Raw genomic sequence first — 20,888 nt, forward strand, 5'->3', positions numbered from 1 at the left:
CCCGTTTCTTGGGTTCCTTCCATTTATCACAGCGAAATTACTTCTACCTCTCTCACTCTCTCACTCTCTCGGTGCCAACCATTCTCCCTACTTAGTTCGCCTCTTACATTTCTCTTTCGTCTACACCTGTTAGCTTCTTCTAACTTTCGTTCGTCTTCCACAGTTTTACCGTTTCGTATGTCACTCCGACTCTCTCTCTCTCTCACCCCTTCGCTTCTGCCTTCCGTTCACCTTCTCTCTCTCTCTCTCTCTCTCTCACCTTTGGTTCTTCTTTCTCTGTCTCTTCTCTCTCTCTCTCTCTTCTCTCTCTCACCTTTAGTTCTTCTTTCTCTGTCTCTTCTCTCTCTCTCACCTTTGGTTCTTCTTTCTCTGTCTCTTCTCTCTCTCACACCTTTGGTTCTTCTTTCTCTGTCTCTCTCTCTTCTCTCTCTCACCTTTAGTTCTTCTTTCTCTGTCTCTTCTCTCTCTCTCTCTCTCTCACCTTTGGTTCTTCTTTCTCTGTCTCTTCTCTCTCTCTCTCACTCACCTTTGGTTCTTCTTTCTCTGTCTCTTCTCTCTCTCTCTCACCTTTGGTTCTTCTTTCTCTGTCTCTTCTCTCTCTCACACCTTTGGTTCTTCTTTCTCTGTCTCTTCTCTCTCTCTCTCCTTTGGTTCTTCTTCTCTCTCTCTCTCTCACCTTTGGTTCTTCTTTCTCTGTCTCTTCTCTCTCTCACACCTTTGGTTCTTCTTTCTCTGTCTCTTCTCTCTCTCTCTCCTTTGGTTCTTCTTTCTCTCTCTCTCTCTCACCTTTGGTTCTTCTTTCTCTTTCTCTTCTCTCATCTTTGGTTCTTCTTTCTCTTTCTCTTCTCTCTCTCTCACCTTTGGTTCTTCTTTCTCTCTCTCTCTCTTCTCTCTCTCTCTCTCTCTCACCTTTGGTTCTTCTTTCTCTTTCTCTGTCTCTTCTCTCTCCTCCTCCTCCATTCTCAACATGGTTAATTTCTCTTTGTTTAGTCGCCGCTGCCGCACAACTTCGATGACTAAGGAATTACAGGCATTTTTACTCACCTAACGGATGGATCTATATCGTTAGAAACATTTTTAAAAAAGATAGATAAAACCGGTGTAATATGTCAAATAAATTTTTATTATAAATCGTTAAGGTATCGATTTGATTTTTATAGCATGTATTTTAAAAGGGGAGAAATAAAAACAAAAGTTTCTAATTTACTTTCATTCTTTTTTTTCAAAACAAAAATCGATTTGTTTATGTTCCGCCTGAATTTACAGCCACGTCAAAACTTCCGTTGTTGACCTTTTTATATTTTATTTTTTCTAGTGCCAAGTCGAATAACAAAAAACCTTCATTAAAAAATCACACAAAATGACAACTAAGTTGTCCGCTGTTGACGTACTTCGTGTATTATTTCCCTTATTTATTCTATCCCTGGCACCTGTCCAACATCCAGAGACAAAGTTACCAGTCGCTACGTACCCTTACACTTTGGAAGAAGAAAAGGAATATAAAAAAAAACACACACATACAGAATGTAAAATACAACAAAACAACCTAAACACCCTTCACTATCTCTCTCACCCAGGCTATGTTCATATATATATATATATATATATGTATGTATATATATATTTGACATTGCATTTATATCCAATTAATACATACCTCTAGCTCTGGGTAGGGGTGACCTTATTTCCGTTATTAAATAGATATCTGTATACGCACACACACTGAGTCTCAGAAACAGCGATTTGCACATTTTTTCCCCCTTTGTTTAACTCTGATAGTACTTAATGAATTTGTGTATAGTCTGTTTTACAACTTGAGTAACGAAGATTTAACACTTCATACCTAGTGAACACCATTTCCATCTGTATTAAATAAAATTTCTGAAGGCATATATATATATATTTGTGTCCCTAGCACTTGGCGTCCTTATTTGGGAGCCCTTAATTATATTTCTATATGAATAATATTTTTCTATATGAATAATATTTTGTCTAATGACTAATTCGTCTTTTGTGCTGGGCCACTGGTAGTAATCTATGTTATTACCCTTTTTTTGATTATATATATATATATAATATATATATATATATATATATTATATATATACACACACGGGGAACTATTATAGTACGAAAAATATTCTGTTGTCTGGGGAAGAGTCATTTTCTTTTTGAGCCTTATAATGTCACAGAAAAAAGTGGAAATTTTACCGATGAGTGTGTTGCATTATAAGGCACAAAAAGAAAATGACTCTCTCCAGACACACACATATACACATATATATATATTTATTTATAGGGTTTAGTGAAGTCCGAAATCGGTTGCAACTTCATTCGGGCGAGGTTACTGGTTGCCAAACCGTTCCCATGTTCTCACCTCGACAACACCGTGGACGTAGAGAGTGTTGTTAGCTAGGTGGATAGCTACGTAGGTAGATGCAAACTCGTTCCATACAGCTTATCTATGCCTGTGCCCACTTTAAATGTGGATTCATGATCTCTCTCTCTTTCTCTCTCTCACTCTCTACATTTCTCTCTCTCTTCTACCCATTCAAAAATATATCTGCACATGTATGTGTAGAACGAACTTTATAAATGTATCTATGCATATATATATATGCATATATATGTGTGTGTGTCTTTATATATTGGCATATGTATATATACATATATATATAAGTATATGCATATACATATATGTATATATTTGTTCATATGTATATATACTTATACATATGTGTATGTGTGTGTGTATATATGTATATATGTGTGTATATATATATGTATGTATATATGTGTTTGTATATATATATGTGTGTGTGTGTGTGTGTGTATATATGTGAGTGTATATATATGCATGTATATATATATATGTAGGTATATATATATATATATAATATATATATATATATAGGTATATATATATATATGTGTGTATATGTAGGTATATATATATATATGTGTGTATATATATATATATATATATATGGGTACATATATATATATGCGTCTATACATATATGTATATGTGTGGGATCTTTTCCTTTTGATGGACGGAATTTTCTAGTTAACTAAACAATTTGAAACTTCGTATACTGGTAGAATGTGTCAAAAGAAAACATTATTGTAAACAAAATTGAAAACAACAATAATATGCCTAAATCGGTCTAGAGGGTGCGCGTGGAGTGTGGGTCGTATTGTAAAAATTTGCGAAATATTTTTTCATAAAAGGATGCCCCAGCTTGTCGGAGGCTGCGAATGTGTGACCACTCTTAAATTTTATTTGTTTGTTTCCCTCTATATATTTGTAGATGGAGCTACTGCAGATTCCACATCTGCCATCTTTTATTAACCAACTTGTCATCTTCTGTTGAAAGACCTGAACAGATCTTTAGTTGTAAACACATTTTTTTCTTCTATCAAGACACCCGTCCCCCATCCTTAGAGTAGCCACCTGGTTTTGCCATTTTCAAAGGCCAAGTATCAACTCATCACTTTCTATTGAAAGAACTGACCAGCTGTAAAGATGTAAACGCATTCTTTTCTTCTTTCTCTCTTCCTTCTTTCTTTCCTTCTCTTTTCCATTGACACTCCTTTCAGATACATAAATACACACACACACACTTTCTTTCACTTTCTCCCCATTCCTCACCGTCTTTTGCTATCCTACATCTCTTCCCACCCCTACACACTCAATAATACTATAAAAAGAGAGGAATCATCTCAAACACATTCAAATCTGAAGTGTCTACTAGAGTGGATGCAAGCGCTGTTATATGATTTATAAAAACATGTGACATATTAATAAAATCTGTAACTATAAAACCATCCAGATTTCTGAGTACCTTATTTCTTCTAACATATATATATATATATGCATTTATATGTGTGTGTGTATATAAACATGTATATATTTGTATATAATCATGTATATATTTGTATATATATATATGTGTGTTATGTTTATATATATATATATATTCATACATGTATATATGTGTATATATATATATATGTGTGTGTGTTTGTATATATAAGCAAAACATACAAACACTGAGATTTGAAATCAGATGTCACTACTGTTCATATCATCTGTGGATAAATTTTAAAATTGATATCACCAGCAGTGACTTAGGTGGATCACAGGCGCATATATATATATTTCGTTTTTGGATTTGGTTTGCAAGATTCTTTATATGAGTTCATGTCAAGACTATTGAAAAGGTTGCAAGTCGCAATGAAAATTTTAGGAAAATAAAAATAAGAAATAAGTGGAAATTTTACCGGTGTGTGTGTGTGTTACATTATAAGGCACAAAAAGAAAATGACTCTCCCCAGACATAACAGTATATATATATATATATATACATAGATATGTATATATACGATGTCAGTACAGCAGTTCTCTTCTCTTGGTTGTACCATTTCATGAGATGCTAGTATCGACACAGAAATTGACAACAAACTTGCAAAGGCAAACAAAGCAATTGTTAGACTGCACAAGCAAGTGTGTAATAATAGTCATTTTAATATTAGCACAAAAGCCAATCTACAAGGCTGTCATCCTCACTATGCTCTCATACGATTCTGAGTCCTGGGTCCCCTATCGCTGTCACCTCAGACTCCTATGTTTTCACCAACACTGAGGTCCTCAAGCAAGCAAATGCCACTTGCATGGAAGCCATTATACTTGTGACACAACTACTTTGGGGCAGGGTGCATCGACAGTATGAAAGACCACCTGCTATCCAAGATCATCATGTATGGTGAGCTCACCACTGGCCACCGCAACAGGGGTGGCACCAAAAAGCGTTACAAGGACCGTCTGTAGCAGTCCCTTAACATTTGTGACATTGGTTATCGTGCATGGTCCACTCTAACAGCTGATCGTACTGTTTGGCACCATACCATCAGTGATGTGATTTCTCACAGTGTCTCTCATCGTTCATCATCGTTTAACGTCCGTCTTCCATGCTAGCATGGGTTGGACAGTTCAACTGGGGTCTGGGAAGCCAGAAGGCTGTGCCAGGCCCAGTCTGATCTGGCAGTGTTTCTACAGCTGGATGCCCTTCCTAACGCCAACCACTCCGTGAGTGTAGTGGGTACTTTTTACATGCCACCTGCACAGGTGCCAGACGAGGCTGGCAAACAGCCACGATCAGTTGGTGCTTTTTACGTGCCACCAGCACGGAGGCTGGTCAAGGCGGCGCTGGCAACGGCAACAGGCGAAAATATAATGCAGCTGTATCATCAAACCCTGGACAATCCTACCTCTGTCATCGTTGCAATTGGATATGTCGATCCCACTTTGGCCTTATCAGCTACGGACAAGTGTGCAGAAGATGTAGACCACAGCCTTCCTAATCTTCGTTAGCGAAGCCAAGCCAAAATATGTGTGTGCGTGTGTATAAAACAACAGGAACATTGTCCTTTATAGGGCTGCCATATTCTGCTGGCAAATAAAATTTACTATTCGGTACTGTTACTGTATATCCCTTGCCCAGAGAATTAAGACAAGTTGTTTTTCTCTATACGAGATCAGTGACTGTGTGTCACTTAAAGAATATATAGTATTTGCAAGTGGAGAGAACTTTCTTCACAAGCTAGTGATGGTCTCACACTGAAGACATGTAACCACCCAGAAACCTAGGTCTGTGAGTATCCCGTAAGGCTAGAGAGAGATGGGAGTGATGATCTCCTTTGCAAAATGCTATATGGACACAAACTGTGTCAATAGCCAGCTTGGAAAGATGTTTTCCTGGTGCTAAAACAACAGTAAAATCGTCCTTTATAGGACTGCCACATTCTGTTGGCAAATAAACTTTACTATATATATATATGAACTGTGGGCATCTGCTGTCTGTCCTTATTTCTTTAACATACATCGCAAGAGAGAGACTTAACACTGTTACGGCAGTGAATTATATACCCTAAATACTTATCCAACTATGGAATATATTTTCATTTTGTAAAATTATTAAACTTTAAAAAAGAATAGAAATATCAAATTTCCAAATATCTCAGAGAGATATAAACAGTGGTGGTACAACAGAGCAGTTGTTTACTGTCAACTTAATGTGAGAGTCCCATAAAGCGAGTCACACCACCGCTATTTAGCCCTAGGAAGCATCAACACAGAAAATGTGTCAAGGCCGACAGGAAGCGTTGATGCTTCTTAGGGCTAAATAGCGGTGGTGTAATTCTCTCTATGGGACTGTCACGTTAAGTTTACAGTATACAACTGCTCTATTAAACTTTAATGAATTATAAAAGATTATTTTCCTTACATTAGATCTTCTTATTTATTCATTTTACTTTCATAATGTTAGGTATCTTTATAATTAATCACAAGGAAATGACAGAATTTTCTGACAACAAAGAAGTAAAACAGTTTCCTTATGTTAGTGTTACACAAGACATGCTCTCTGTATGTGTATACTAAATAGTCAAGTTGGCTATTCTATCGCATGTTAATTATTGAGAAGTTACTCCTCAAATTGGTTTAATTGTTTGTTAGTTGGTTTGAAGAATCAGAAGTATATTCATTGACTAGTACTATTATTCTTACTGTAATAGTACATGCTGTTTTAGATAGATTATATAATAAAAATAATAACACCAATTTGAAATGAAACTATTTATAAGATCTTTGAAAGTTTATTTATAATGCTTGTAATTTTATGAAGATGCTCTGTTGATTTTAAGATTAATATGTTCAGCAAATGAAAGGAAAACTAATGAATATTGTTTCGTTAAGTTATTATAAAAAACCTGATAAAAGTCCATACTATTTTTAGTACACTGACACCTCGGCTATTTAATACTGTGAAGGTCATCTACACCAGAACTGACTGGACAATGAACAATGAGTGTAACAATAGAAAAAGTGAGGCACTTAGTGTTGCTACTAAAACTTACTGTGTTGATTATTAGTAGTGACCGATCACCAAAGAATGCAACCAATGACGAAGTAACTTCCTGTCCTGGAAAATATGTAACTGCCATCTGATTATTACTATAAAATCACGAGAGTCCTCATTTACATATATATGTTCTTTTGTTCTTTTACATGTTTCAGCTCTAAGGCTGTGGCCATGCTGGAGCACTGCTACTGAGGAATTACAGATGTTTATAGCACCCAAGCAGTTACCCATCTAAGTACTAACCAGGCTCAGTGTTGCTTAACCCTTTCGTTACTGTATTTATTTTGAGATGCTCTGTGTTTCTTTCAATTATTTTAAATATAACAAAGAATTTAGTAAAATAACATCGTTATCATTGAGCTGGTGTTAGGAACATAAATTGTGACTAAGATTTGGTGGAAGATTTTAATTCAAAACTTATCAAAACAAGAAATCTCTCTATATATAAACGGCAAAATGTCTGTCTGTGTCCTTTATACAAATCCACAATTTTTCAGTTAGAGGGCTCGCACTTTCTATGGTCATTCAAAACCATCCAAGGGTGGTCGTGCACATCTTTACATTTCCCCAGTCACCCTGCAAAGCCAATAAAAAATCAGTAGGAGTGACTTTTTTGTGAATTTTCTATCCAAAACCCAATCAAAATGCCCGAAACTTGATACGCTAATTGAATGCCAGCTAGCTGTATGTGATTAGTTGGAAATTTGGACGGTACTCGTGTGTAAGTGTGCATGCACGCAGCTGTATATGCATGCACTAGCACTATGACCCAGCAACGCCGGGTCAGAGTGCTAGTTTATACTAAAGAGCCAGAGCCAGTTTCAGCTGGGTTGGTAACGAAAGGGTTAACTTTGGTAATCAGACAAGAACCAGTGTTTTCTATGAGATATGGCCATAATATATACATTATATGTATATATGTTTTTTTCTTCGCCTGTTTTTTTTACAACATATTTTCCATACCATCTTGGCTAGAATGATGTGTGTTCACAGGTTTGGTGCCTTTCCTACAACTAGCTGCTCAGCTATAGACTAGTTAGCCCTACAAAGGCCAAGGGTACTTCCTTTCTTCTCCAGAGAAGAAACTGTTGTATATATGTCAGGTTGGCCTGTACCCTAACACTTTAATCACTGCACCATTACATTTAACTTATGAACCTTGATTTGTTAGAGAGAGAGACAAGTTGATATTACTTCACCCAAGAATTTAGACTGACAGTAATTGAATAAGATGAACAACAGATGAAGATAGGAAGACAGTTTCCCAACCTATAGAACCCATAGCAGTAAAATGAAGTTTAAAATGCACATCAAATCAGTGATATTCATTTTAAATACTCTTGTTAACTCAGTTAAGCAAGTTGTAAATAGATACAATTAATACAGCTGTTTAGTGTCAAGAGTGGGAGCACTATGTAACTGATAAGTATTTACCTAGCTGACTGTGTTATAGTCATGTGTTCAGCTGACCTGAAGAAAGCAATGAAAATTTGTGCCAGTCACTCAACTTCTGCCCAGTGACCCCAAATTGTGTTGCTTAACTTTTCAGTTTGAGACAAGCCCTACTTTTCATTATGAATTTAATGTGATTGTTGTTGTTGTTAAGCAACAAGACGGGTAAGGGTGATTAGGTGATGGTCTTGGGCTTAGGGGCAGGAGACCCCAGACCTTGGGGGTGAAAAAGAAAAATTTTGGTCTTGTAGTCAAGGGCTCTTCGTTGACGCCCGACACCACTGGGAGGTGACCCTCGAAGTCGCTGGAAATGGAGATCTCCAGGTCCAAATTCTTGAATGGCAATTTAATGTGAAGGCTGGCATAAGCAATCTATTCCATAATAAAAAATCAGGCCAAACAATCTACAGCTATGTGGAATCTTGCACATCTTTATGACTAGAAGAAATATTTTGATATCAATAAGACAGGAATATTTAATTGGTCAGAATACTTTTATTAGCAATGATATTTATTAAAGAATATTATGGCAGTTGACTTAGAAATTTCAGAGTTCAACTTAATAAAAAAAGATGTTGCAGCAGAGATGGAGACTTAGTTATATGTTCAATTCTCATTTAAATCAACCAGCAACTTCATCCAGTTGGGGATGCTACTATGTAACTCATGATAATATAGTATGTCATCATCATCGTCATCATCATCATCATCGTTTAACGTCTGCTTTCCACACTAGCATGGGTTGGACGATTTTGACTGAGTTTCTACAGCTGGATGCCCTTCCTAATGCCAACCACTCCGAGAGTGTAGTGGGTGCTTTTTATGTGCCACCGGCACGGGGGGGCCAGTCAGGCTGTACTGGTAACGACCTCGCTTTGAATCTTTTTACACATGCCACTGGCATAGGTGCCAGTGAAGCGACGTTGGTAACGATCACGCTTGAATGGTGCCCTTTTACTAGTACTAGTTGACTACGGAAGCCAGTTGGTTGCTCTGACAACGATCACACTCGGATGGTGCTCTTGGCACCCTACTAGCATGGGAACAAGTGCCAGTAAGGCGATGCTGGTAACAATCATGCTCAAATAGTGCCTTTTAAGTGCCACTGGCACAGAAGCCAGTTAGCCGCTCTATGTATTGATATAAAAGATACAGATAGAATTTAAAATGCCAGACAAGATTTCGTTAGTGCTAATTTCAAGGTCCATTAGATGTTTTAGTTTTGCTGCTATTTTACTTCCAGTTCACCGCAAAGGAAATTGCAAACTGCCAACTGTGATCTTATCACTGTTCTCAAATATTAGTGTTTGCTATTAGTTGCTGCTCAACATTGAGCCAGTTTTTGAAAAACACTGTTTAATAACCTTTCTTCATTAAATCTTTCATAATATTTATTTAATAACTCGTTCTAATTTACTGGCTTGCTATCTTGTTGACACAATCGGCCTGGCAGGACCGAAGTCAGTTGGGGGAATTAAAGAGAACAGGACAAGTGAAACGGAAAACAAGAGATGTGATAATCTAGTTGAATAATTATGGTAGGAGTCTTTGTTGTATGAATTCAAGCCCACCCCACCCCACCGACCCACTTCATTTTAGGAGTCAATGAATTTTTAACTTTGCTGTCTCTCTGGTCTGGATTAGCTGTTTATCACATTAGTATGAAACTTCAAAGATGTCTTGTTCCTTTGCCAAACAATCAATATTCATATTTCATAATTAACTTGATAACAACAACCATTTTAATTAACATGGGACACTCTCCTTCAGACTAACTATTCATTCATTTTTTTTTACTTTTTACATTTGTTTTTTCTATGTTAGCATGAGTTAGATAAGTATATTATTTAGGTATTGCTCTGCAACTGGATCCCATTCCTGGCACAAACCCTGACCTGTTTTTCAAGTAAGGAACCTCTTATTCCACATGTCTTCAACGGCACAAAGTCAATGGTTGATTGTTGACAAGAGACCACAATGTCACCACTTGTAGCTCAATGACTTTCAGAGAAGTACAAACATAAGCAAGCACACAGATTCCAAGCTTCTTACCAAATCCACTTACTAGGTTTTAGTCATTTCAGGCCTATAGTAGAAGACTACTGCCCAAGGTGTTGTGCAGTGGGACTAAGCCTGAAATCTTGGGGCTGTAAAGCAAACATCTTAACTACACAGCTACACCTGTGTTAAATTCAACAAACGCCATGTACAAATTCCTTTTGTTCTTTTGGTTTGTCAGAATGTGAAATTTTTGGTAAAGAAACTGTAGCTTATCACTGAAGTATAAAATACTGAATAATCCGAAAACCTTTTAGGAAACATAGTTGAATGTTGTTTGATCAATTATCAAAGTAAAGCATGCACAAGCCCAGCAATTTTGGGGAAGGGGGTAAGTCAATTAGATTGACCCCCAGTAGTCAAGTAGTGCTTATTTTATTACCCCTGAAAGGATGAAAGGTAAAGTCAACCTCAATAGAATTTGAACTCAGAATGTAAAGACAGACAAAATGCCTCTAAGCATTTTGCTCGATGCAGTAACAGTTCTACCAGTTCACCACCTAATGGAGTTATATTAAAATTTAACTGGTAAAATTTTCACTTTTTTCTTATTTTTATTTTCCTAGTCAAGACTATTGAAAAGGTTGCAAGATGCAACGAAAATTTTAGAAAAATAAAAATAAGAAAAAAGTGGAAATTTTACCAGACACAAAAAAGAAAATGACTCTCCCCAGACACAACAGAATTAATCTGTAATGATTAAAATTAATTAATTGGTATATGCTTGGCTTGGCTTGGTAACAAGTGCAGATAATTTAACATTAATATTAACAAAAAGTTAATATTAGTAGCTTCTAAAATTGACAACACAACTGTTTCTGAAACACCCTGATTTAGAGAATATATTTTTATTGCTATTATCAGAATTAAACTGGTATTTATTGTTTTATTATAAACTTTGAGTTTACTTAAAAACCTGTTTCCCTTATCCCTCAATCTGCTTTCACTGTACTGGAAAATCATCATCATCGTTTAACGTCTGTTTTCCATGCTAGCATGGGTTGGATGGTTTGACCAGGGTCTGGGAAGCCAGGAGGCTGCACCAGGCTCCAGTCTGATCTGGCAGAGTTTCTACAGCTGGATGCCCTTCCTAACACCAACCACTCCGTGAGTGTGGTGGGTGCTTTTTACATGCCACCGGCACAGGTGCCAGGCAAGGCTGGCAACGGCCACAATCGGTTGGTGCTTTTTACGTGCTATGAAAAGACTATGAAAATTCAAAGCAAGGACCTCAACTCTGTTATGGTCAAACAAATTGAAACATTTTATATATTTAAGAAGCATAGTATATCTCAGCATATTAAGCAGAGAATTTTCCAATGGTGACATCAAATCTGTGTTGACATTAGTTATCCAGAAATTGTGAGCAACAAAAACCTCTTTGCCAAACCACATGGGAACTCATCATCCAACAAGTGGTGAGACAAAAATGGAACTGAGTAGATCATATGTCAAGAAGACGAGAGAGAGAGGGGATTACTGAGGCACTCTTTTAATTAGGCACCAGAGGAAATAAGGAGGGTAGGATGCCTGAGAATCACCTGGTGGAGACTGGTAGAAGAGGAACTGAAGATGAGGAATCTATGTTCCAAAAGAAATCTCAATGAGTCATAATGGCGAGGAAAGGCATGTTAGAATTATTAGATAGGTGTAGGAGTGACTGTGTGGTAAGTAGCTTGCTTACCAACCACATGGTTCCGGGTTCATTCCCACTGCGTGGCACCTTGGTCAAGTGTCTTCTACTATAGCCTCGGGCCGACCAAAGCCTTGTGAGTGGATTTGGTAGACGGAAACTGGAAGAAGCCCATCGTATATATGTATATATATATATGTATGTGTGTATATGTTTGTGTGTCTGTGTTTGTCCCCCCACCATTGCTTGACACCCGACGGTGGTGTGTTTACGCCCCCGTAACTTAGCCGTTCAGCAAAAGAGACTGATAGAATAAGTCTTACTAGGCTTACAAAGAATAAGTCCTGGGGTCGATTTACTCGACTAAAAGGCAGTGCTCCAGCATGGCCGCAGTCAAATGACTGAAACAAGTAAAAGAGTAGAGAGTATGTATTGTGTAGCGTTTAATGTAATGCTATGTCAATGGAGCAGGATTTAGTTCTTGAAAGTAAGTTATGTTAAAATCAAATTCTGATTGGGAACAAAATAAGTGGTTTAGTGGAGGTAGTATATTTATTACAAGAATCACAGCAATAATAATCATCATCATTCATTAAGAAACATAATGAACTTTTAGGTTTTGAATGGTTGTTAAATTCCACTGATGTTAGGAAATAAAACTATATCTCTATACGTTTGTAATGATGAATCAGCTTAATTTTGTGAAATGCTCTTGTCTAAGATATTGAAACTATTTTCATTTAGAGTGTAAGTCATTGATAAAGAACACCAGCCTACTTTATTTAGTTATCTAGTATTTATTCTTTACAGGTCAAAATTTTCGTTGGTGTTTTGTTTCGGTGGAGGGCGCCGTGAGCGTTTTCCTCCAGCCAGTTTTTATCAAATTAGTAGTGTTAACACCTTGAACTGATACTTTTGCAGAATTTCCTTAACCGGATAACATTCATTTCTAGTATCCATGATTAGATTATAACTCCTAAATAGAAGAAAGCTTGACCAAAAGAGTTAAAAAAGTGACAACAAAGCTAATCTTTAAAATATCGTGCACTTCAGGGGATGGCTTCCTCTTACAAAAGATTCACAATTTGAGTCCATTTGGTAAATGCCTGAAGTTGTGTTTCATGGACGGTGAATAATTTGTTTGATGAAATGAAAGAAACATGACAGTGAAAATTAAGGGACAGCAAGGTATGAATGGCATCAACTTTAGCTGCTGTGAACGGATCAGTTCCTTGTAGTACTTCTCAATACAGATTCTTAATAACTTTCCCTTTATCACATATTTGAAAAAACACTTTCTTAATGAAAGCTCTCAGGATGTTTCCATACTCGGAGTTGACACTTTCTGCATTCTTACATAGGAGTTACACACATTGTGTGTTTTAATGGGGCGGAAATGATACTTCGGATTTTTCATTCAGTGAAATTATCTCCTGTTATTTTCCTGGAAACTAACTCACCAATTAATCAAAACTCTACTGAAGCGGGAAATACTGATATTTTATTTTTGTATCGGAACCTACATTTATTGTTAATTTAGGCTAAAAAAAAAAAAAAAAAAAATCAACAATGGCCTGTTGTAAATCAACTTCAATTTTCAATCCCATCTATGTGTAAGTTCTATTTTACTACTTTTAATATTTCAATCTAACTTTGTATACTTCTCAAACTAAAGTAATTGATTTCTAGGAAGATTCGTTCTTTAATTAATAATCTAGTTAAAAAGAGATTTTTTTTGTTTTTTATTCTAAGAACTCTTTTTTTTTTTTATACATTTATTAACAAACTGCTTTTCTGAAAGACTTGTCTGTTTCTTTTACATTTAGAGGTTAAATAATGCACTGATGTTTTACTCTGTAATATTTGAATCTCATCAGAATCCAACACTATTAGCAACTTTGATCAAATGCCTTATTGCAGATTAAAGCCATTTCTTTGGAGGAAATTCTTAAAGAAATTCTTGAATTTTCTTTCTCTTCTTTCCTTTTTCATTAGTGTTTGTTAATTTTAGAAATTCTCTAAGGAAGGGATTACTTAAAAATTGAGCTTCTTTTTTGTCTCAGAAGTAAATGTCAGCAGGTGTACAGTTGCAGTTGGGTATTATATTCATCAGAACAATTACAATTTTCAACTAAATCTTGGCAAAAACTAAAAATTTTGAAAACTACTATCAAATAGTAAATTGAAAGTCTGGTTTGAAAAGAATGTTCTTGTGTTTAATTTAGAAATTTAAAGTAAATTCAACCACCCAAACTTCTTTGGTTGGTCTTAAATCACTTTTAAGTTTACTGTGATAACATGTGGACAAAAGTATAGCCAAATGTATAGACTTCAACTTAACTGTTAATTACACTAATGGTTACATTTTAATTATTTTAGTCCTTCTCTTTATACTCTTTTACTTGTTTCAGTCATTTGACTGTGGCCGTGCTGGAGCACCACCTTTAGTCGAGCAAATCGACCCGGGACTTATTCTTTGTATAAGCCCAGTATTTATTCTATCGGTCTCTTTTTGCCGAACCGCTAAGAAACGGGGACATAAACACACCAGCATCGGTTGTCAAGCAATGCTAGGGGGACAAACACAGACATACAAACACACACACGCATATATATATATACATATATACGACAGGCTTCTTTCAGTTTCCGTCTACCAAATCCACTCACAAGGCTTTGGTCGGCCCGAGGCTATAGTAGAAGACACTTGCCCAAGGTGCCACACAGTGGGACTGAACCCGGAACCATGTGGCTGGTAGACAAGCTACTTACCACACAACCACTCCTGCACCTATGGACATGTATGGACTTCAACTTAACTATTAACTACACCAATGGTTACATTTAAATTATTTTAGTCCTTCTGACTATAATTTTATACATTTCTCACCAAAAGAGTTTTATCATATCAAATACTTCAGTGTAACTTTGTATACCTAGCCAGGTAAACAAAATGGTTTCAAATAAGAATAATGTTTCAATTAATAATTTGGTCAACAAATTATGTTTTTGAACAAAATTATTTATTTATACCTATGTCGTGCTTTGTGCGATATAATTAATTTTGGTTCCATTTTGTCTTTGCAAAAACATTTTGTCTTTGGAGAGAAGATGGGACAGGTATGCAGTAATATATATCTAGAAGATCCTGGAAGGAATTGTGCCAAATTTTGGCATTGAAAACTACACCAATGCCAGAACGGGTTGACACTGCATAGTGCCAAAGATCCCAGCAATACCATCACGTTTCAGGACCAGTTACTGCAGCAGCCTGGGTTTCAAGGGCCCACAGCTTTTTGATATTCTCCCAAAGAGTCTGAGGAATTTGCACAAAGTAGATGTAGGGTTTTTTAAAGCAAAGCTGGACCTCTTCCTGTCGAGAGTCCCAGTTGAAAACTACCTCACGGCAAGAGGTGGAAATGAGGGTAACTATATCAAATTCCATTCTTCACCAAGTGCCACATATTAGAGGAGGGTCTTAGTAATAACAGTGTAGCACAAAACGGCGGTGCTTCAGCATGGCCACAGCTCTGAGCTAAAACTAGAAAGAAAAAAAATGCACTTTTTGTACATCATTGAATGTATATAAGGCATACACAATTAGATAAAAGTGCTTGTAGTATACCAATGAAAGGTCTTAGGAGTTAGTTTCTAAGTAAGAACCAAAATCACAACGGTTGAAGATGTGTTCTCAAAAAAGTTAGGCTTTTCACCCAAGACAGTTTTCACTGCCAATTTAAACTAAGTATGTTTGTTCCTGCTAAATTGGTAATGTCATTTACTGTATGGTGTATTACATAATTAATCATTGTTCACACTTGTTTCAACCTGTTCCAACATTTCAGAGATAAAACAGCAGCTTCATTTGCAGATGTTTTTGTCACAAAAATATGGTACATCAAGAAATATAAATGTTAGATATTATTAATGACTTAAGTGAAATTGGACTCAAACCAAATAGTAAATAGCAAATTGGAGGAAAAAAAAAAATTATTGTTATTAAGCAAAACTCTGGACAACACATTTTATGTTAGAAACTAACAAAATATATGATGATTTAACTTTGATACTATTAACATACCATTTCTATTACATAAGACTTTCTCTTGAATGTCAAACGACTCTTCTTACTGTTTACTTACAATACCATATTTCTTTTTCTTTCTTTTCTCTCTCTCTCTCTCTCTCTATTTTTTTTCTTCTGGAATAAAAACTGTCTTCCTTGTTTATAAAACATATATGGTTACAAAATAGATATTTGTTATTTGCTTACAACAAAATAAAATTTTATTGCCATTTGTGTTGGTGCTATAGAATTTCCATCTATGATGATGATGATGGTGATACTGATAATGATGATGATGATGATGTATTCTGGAACTTCCAGAATTTATTTTCAAATATGTTGAGAACAATATCAACACTCAGAAATGCTTTTAGTGTATTGCCATTCAATATTAACCATTTTGTGTGGATGTTATTTAAGACTGCTATAAATAAAGTGTTCTTCATTAGCGAAAACTATTTCTTAAACAAGTTCTTTTTTCTTTTTTATCTTAAAAGATGCTAATGTGAAACTTAGGATTAGATATTTTCTATTGTCATAAAGTTATTCATTTTTCCACTTCTTAGTAACACAATCTATAAACAAACTAAAGAGAAAAGCCTCTTATTGCTTTTAATACACCATCTGGTTGCACAGCCCTCTCTGACCTTTGGCTACCTTTAGTGATGTCACTCTGTTGCAAGCAACCAAGCTAAGTCTCCAGTTTCAGAATAACGTCTCTACTACAAGTCTCAGAGATCCTGCAAAGAGTCATAGATACTGCCATTCCTCTCTCGACTAAAGCTCTAAATAAAGATAGGTGTTTCTTGATTTGCAACCAAATCTTCCTTGTACCACATCCTATCATATTAAGGTTGGATACATTGGATATTGTAGACTTTAGTATACAATATTAAAATATAAAGACCGATGTTCATAATTGTAGCAACTTTTAATCTAAAGCACACTCTGTCAAGGCTGACTTGAGATTAAACAGCAACAACTATCTGAAGGTTTCCCTACCATGAAATTGTGGGTCGCTGAATTGATAAAGTGGAATGGTATTGATATTTTGTTGAGCTGGCCTTCATGCCGATGCCACGTTAAACACACCATTCAAGCGTGATCGTTACCGCATCGCCTTACTAGCACTTGTGCTAGTGGCATGTGAAACATTCGAGCGAGGTCATCGCCTGTGCCGCTGGACTGGCTCCTGTGCAGGTGGCACATAAAAAGCACCATTTGGGCATGGCCATTGCCAGTTCCACCAAACTGGCCATCTACACTCTCGGAGTGGCTGGCATTAGGAAGGGCATCCAGCTGTAGAAACTGCCAGATCAGATTGGAGTTTGGTTCGCCAGACCTCAGTCAAATCGTCCAACCCATGCTAGCATGGAAAGCGGACGTTAAATGATGATGATGATGATGATGAATCAGATTTTTCATAAGTATTGTCTTGTGCAAAATGTATTACATCATAGTCATAAAAATCTATTTTTAATTACTAATACAAATAAACAAATTTTAGATAAATTTCATCATCATCATCATTTAACATTCACATTCCAAGTTGGCATGGATTCTATGGTTTGACAAGATCCGACAGACCCAAAGACTACACTGAGCTCCTGTGTTTACTTTGACATAGTTTCTATGACTGAATGCCCTTCTTAATAGCAACCACTTTATGGCATGTACTGGGTGTTTTTTCTCAAGGCACCAGCATCTGTGAGGCTGCCATGCAATCCATGTGACTAAGACCCCCAATTCTTTTCTACACTAGGCACAAGGCTTAACATTTTTTTTGGAGATAGTGGGATGGCAGTTGATTAGATTTCCCCCAGTATGCAACTGGTACTTAATTTATTGACCCTGAAAGGATGAACAGCAAAGTTGACCTCGGCGGAATTTGAACTCAGAATGTAAAGACAGAAGAAATACTGCTAAGCATTTCGCCCAGCATGCTAAAATTTCTGCCAGCTCACCACCTTACCAAGAACTCTTATTGACTGGGTGCAGATACAGTAAAGTGGTATGAGGGGCTAAAGTGTGATAGGAGGGACCAGAATAGAACCGGTTTCTTGCAATAGATGAGCTACATAACTGTTCACATTTTAGGAAAGAGGGTGGGAGTGGCCAAGGTGGAACTGGAAAGAAATAAGATAGCGGTGATGAGGTGTCTGGGTTGGGTGAACCCACAAGATACAGGTGAACAGAAGTGAGTAGGGATAGGAGAACAGGAAGTGTGGGTTTGTTGAGGTTACAGGAGTGTATTGGTGGGGGAGAGATGGTTTGGATGAGAGGATGAATATAATAAAGAACAAGTGTTAAGGGATGATAACTATAGAAGATTGGAAAGGTAGGACCTTCTCCAAGTCAGTAAAAGCTAGGAATAATGGTTTGCTCTTTGCTAGATATTTCTCCTGTAATTGCCTCATTAGAAAGGTTGTATCCATGCTACTTTTTTCAAGTGTGAAGCAAAGTTGCATCTTTTTTAGGTCTACTCTGTTATGGATCAATTGTGTTCCAAAACCTTCATAACCTGATCCAATAGTCTGATTCCTATATAGCTGTTTCTAAGGCATTTCCTTTGAATTTGTAGCAGCTTACAATGATAGTACTACACTAGTTCTTGTGTATGGCAGCTTCTTGTATAATTTCATTAATTATCCAGCTGGTAATCATGTATCCTACTTTACCAGATATTTTGAGAATCTCTGCGCTATCCCAGATGAATCCTGCAGCTTTCCCTCTTTACATGCCTTTAATCACTTTATGTCTGCATTCCTGTCAGCTTGAATTGCTGGTCCCTCTGTAAGGTCAGCATGAGATATTCCTTGCATTGTCCCTACTCGGTAACCTCATAAGAACATAATAACACTTCCATACCATTTTCTTGTTCTCCATATCAACAATAAGAATGCTTTCCTTATTCTGAGTACACCACTTGCCAATAATGTCCCAATTCTCCCTCACAAATTGTCTCACAATCTTGAAAGCTCTGTGCCTCTATTCTTCACAGTGCAGAACATGCACAAACCTCTTCTTTTCTGCTTCACCCTTATCCAAGTACACCTTTTCCCACTGCCCTTCTAGCCATTTGGAAATGCTCCCTGCTATCTAAGTTCTAGGTTTTACAAGTCTGTCCCTTAGCCTTTACTTCCCTATCAACTGTGTTATTCCACCACCACGATCCCTTGCCTCAGTCACGTGTCTGATCTGTAGCCCTAAGCAGGTTATTTCATAGAAATCCCCAGCTGTCACCTCTGATATCGAAGTCTTTCTACGACAGTCATATGCATCAATTAGAATTTCTCTAAACTTATTTCCAACTTTTAGATTCTGTATCTTCTTTTTCCATTTCGTCTTATATTTCAGTGTTATAGGTGTTTGCTATGACTTTTTATTACTGTTGTTGCCAAGATTCTGATACAGAGGAGCAGTGTCTGTTAGATAAACTGTATGAGCTGCTGAAGGGGATACAAACAATCATCACAGTCAGAAGGTTGGGGCTTTTTACTAATCAGGGTGAGAAAACTGAAAAAGATTTTTTGTGTAGGTGGGGGTAAATGCTGTAATATGCTTTATATATGGTACCATATGAATGAACAAGTTTGTGATAAGAAAATATGGATCTTTTCGGTTTGAACGGCAGTTTTTTAAAATAATTTCCACGTAACTAAATACTTTTAAACTTCGTATACTGGTAGAATGTGTTTATAAACCATCTTTTTCTCTTGGCTTTATTGAGAAAATTCTATGGTTTGTAAGATATTTGTTGTTTTTTTCTTCAATTTCAACCAATCACTGACGTCTATTGAGGTAAAAAACATTCTGTGCCATATGAATATGTCCCTCGTTTAAGAAACAGATTGGGTTTATTTACATTTGTGAAGAAAAAAAAGATACCCTTCCCCCCACCCTTAACCCTAACCCTAGAACAGATTGAAATGCAATAGATCGATACTAGGGTCATAATTATGGGTGACAATTTCATATGACACCGCTAGAAAAAACTGCCGTTCAAACCGAAAAGATCCGAAAATATTTCTAAATTTCCACTATAATAGTTTTGATATTATAAATTTAGGATAGAACATGTGAATCTAAATAAGAACCTATGTAATTTCAAAGCAAGATTAGAAATATTTTCTTGTATACAATTACTTTCAACTCTATCAATAAAGAAATATAAAACATGATGGGCATAAAACATGTCAGCTCAGACGAAAATGTACTGAAAATAGGAGAGCGATAATAAAGCTGTTATAGAAAGTTGGTTAAACAGAATTTGAATATGTCAGTTGATGGTTAGTATTCTGTGTCCTTCTGTCAAAGAAGGATACATAAAACATATGAGCTGCTGAAAAATATCATTATCTTTCTTGTTATCTATTTCTAAGACTCTTCAAATTGATAGACAGGAGGTCACTTTTTATCTCATGCCTTAATGGAAAATTTCTTCTGATCACAATAATAGAAAAATTATGAGCTGTGGAAAACTTTACAGTGGAAATTTGGTGATCTAACTTTTTTTTATCAATAATATGATTGGTTTTAATATTTTTAACCATTTTTTTCCTCGGGTAGGGGAACAGGCAAAGAGTTATATTAGTTTTGTCAGTTTAGCTAAACTTTAGTTTATGGTAGTATTTGTTAATGATACTAAACTGTCTAAAGCATTTCTCTAATTACTATATATATATTACTATTTTGTTTCTACATTCTTCCATTTTGGAATTTATCTCTCATCTCCGCGACTTTGTCAGGTTGAAAG

General features: G+C 36.2%; 1 protein-coding gene across 9 annotated transcripts in view; it reads left to right on the forward strand.

Moving 5' to 3' along the window:
- The window catches only part of LOC115232440 (innexin unc-9), a 677,230-nt gene that overhangs the window by 563,130 nt on the left and 93,212 nt on the right, over positions 1-20,888 (forward strand). The window contains exon 2 of one of the 9 annotated variants that reach the window (XR_004997939.1): positions 3,312-3,787. The exons of the other annotated variants lie outside the window; for them this stretch is intronic. The gene's annotated coding sequence lies outside the window, so the exon portion shown is untranslated. Of the gene's footprint in view, positions 1-3,311; positions 3,788-20,888 lie in introns of those variants that run through there. 9 annotated transcript variants of the gene reach the window in all.

Source organism: Octopus sinensis, linkage group LG2, assembly GCF_006345805.1.
Source record: "Octopus sinensis linkage group LG2, ASM634580v1, whole genome shotgun sequence".
In the NCBI taxonomy this organism is placed as follows: Eukaryota; Metazoa; Mollusca; class Cephalopoda; order Octopoda; family Octopodidae; genus Octopus; species Octopus sinensis.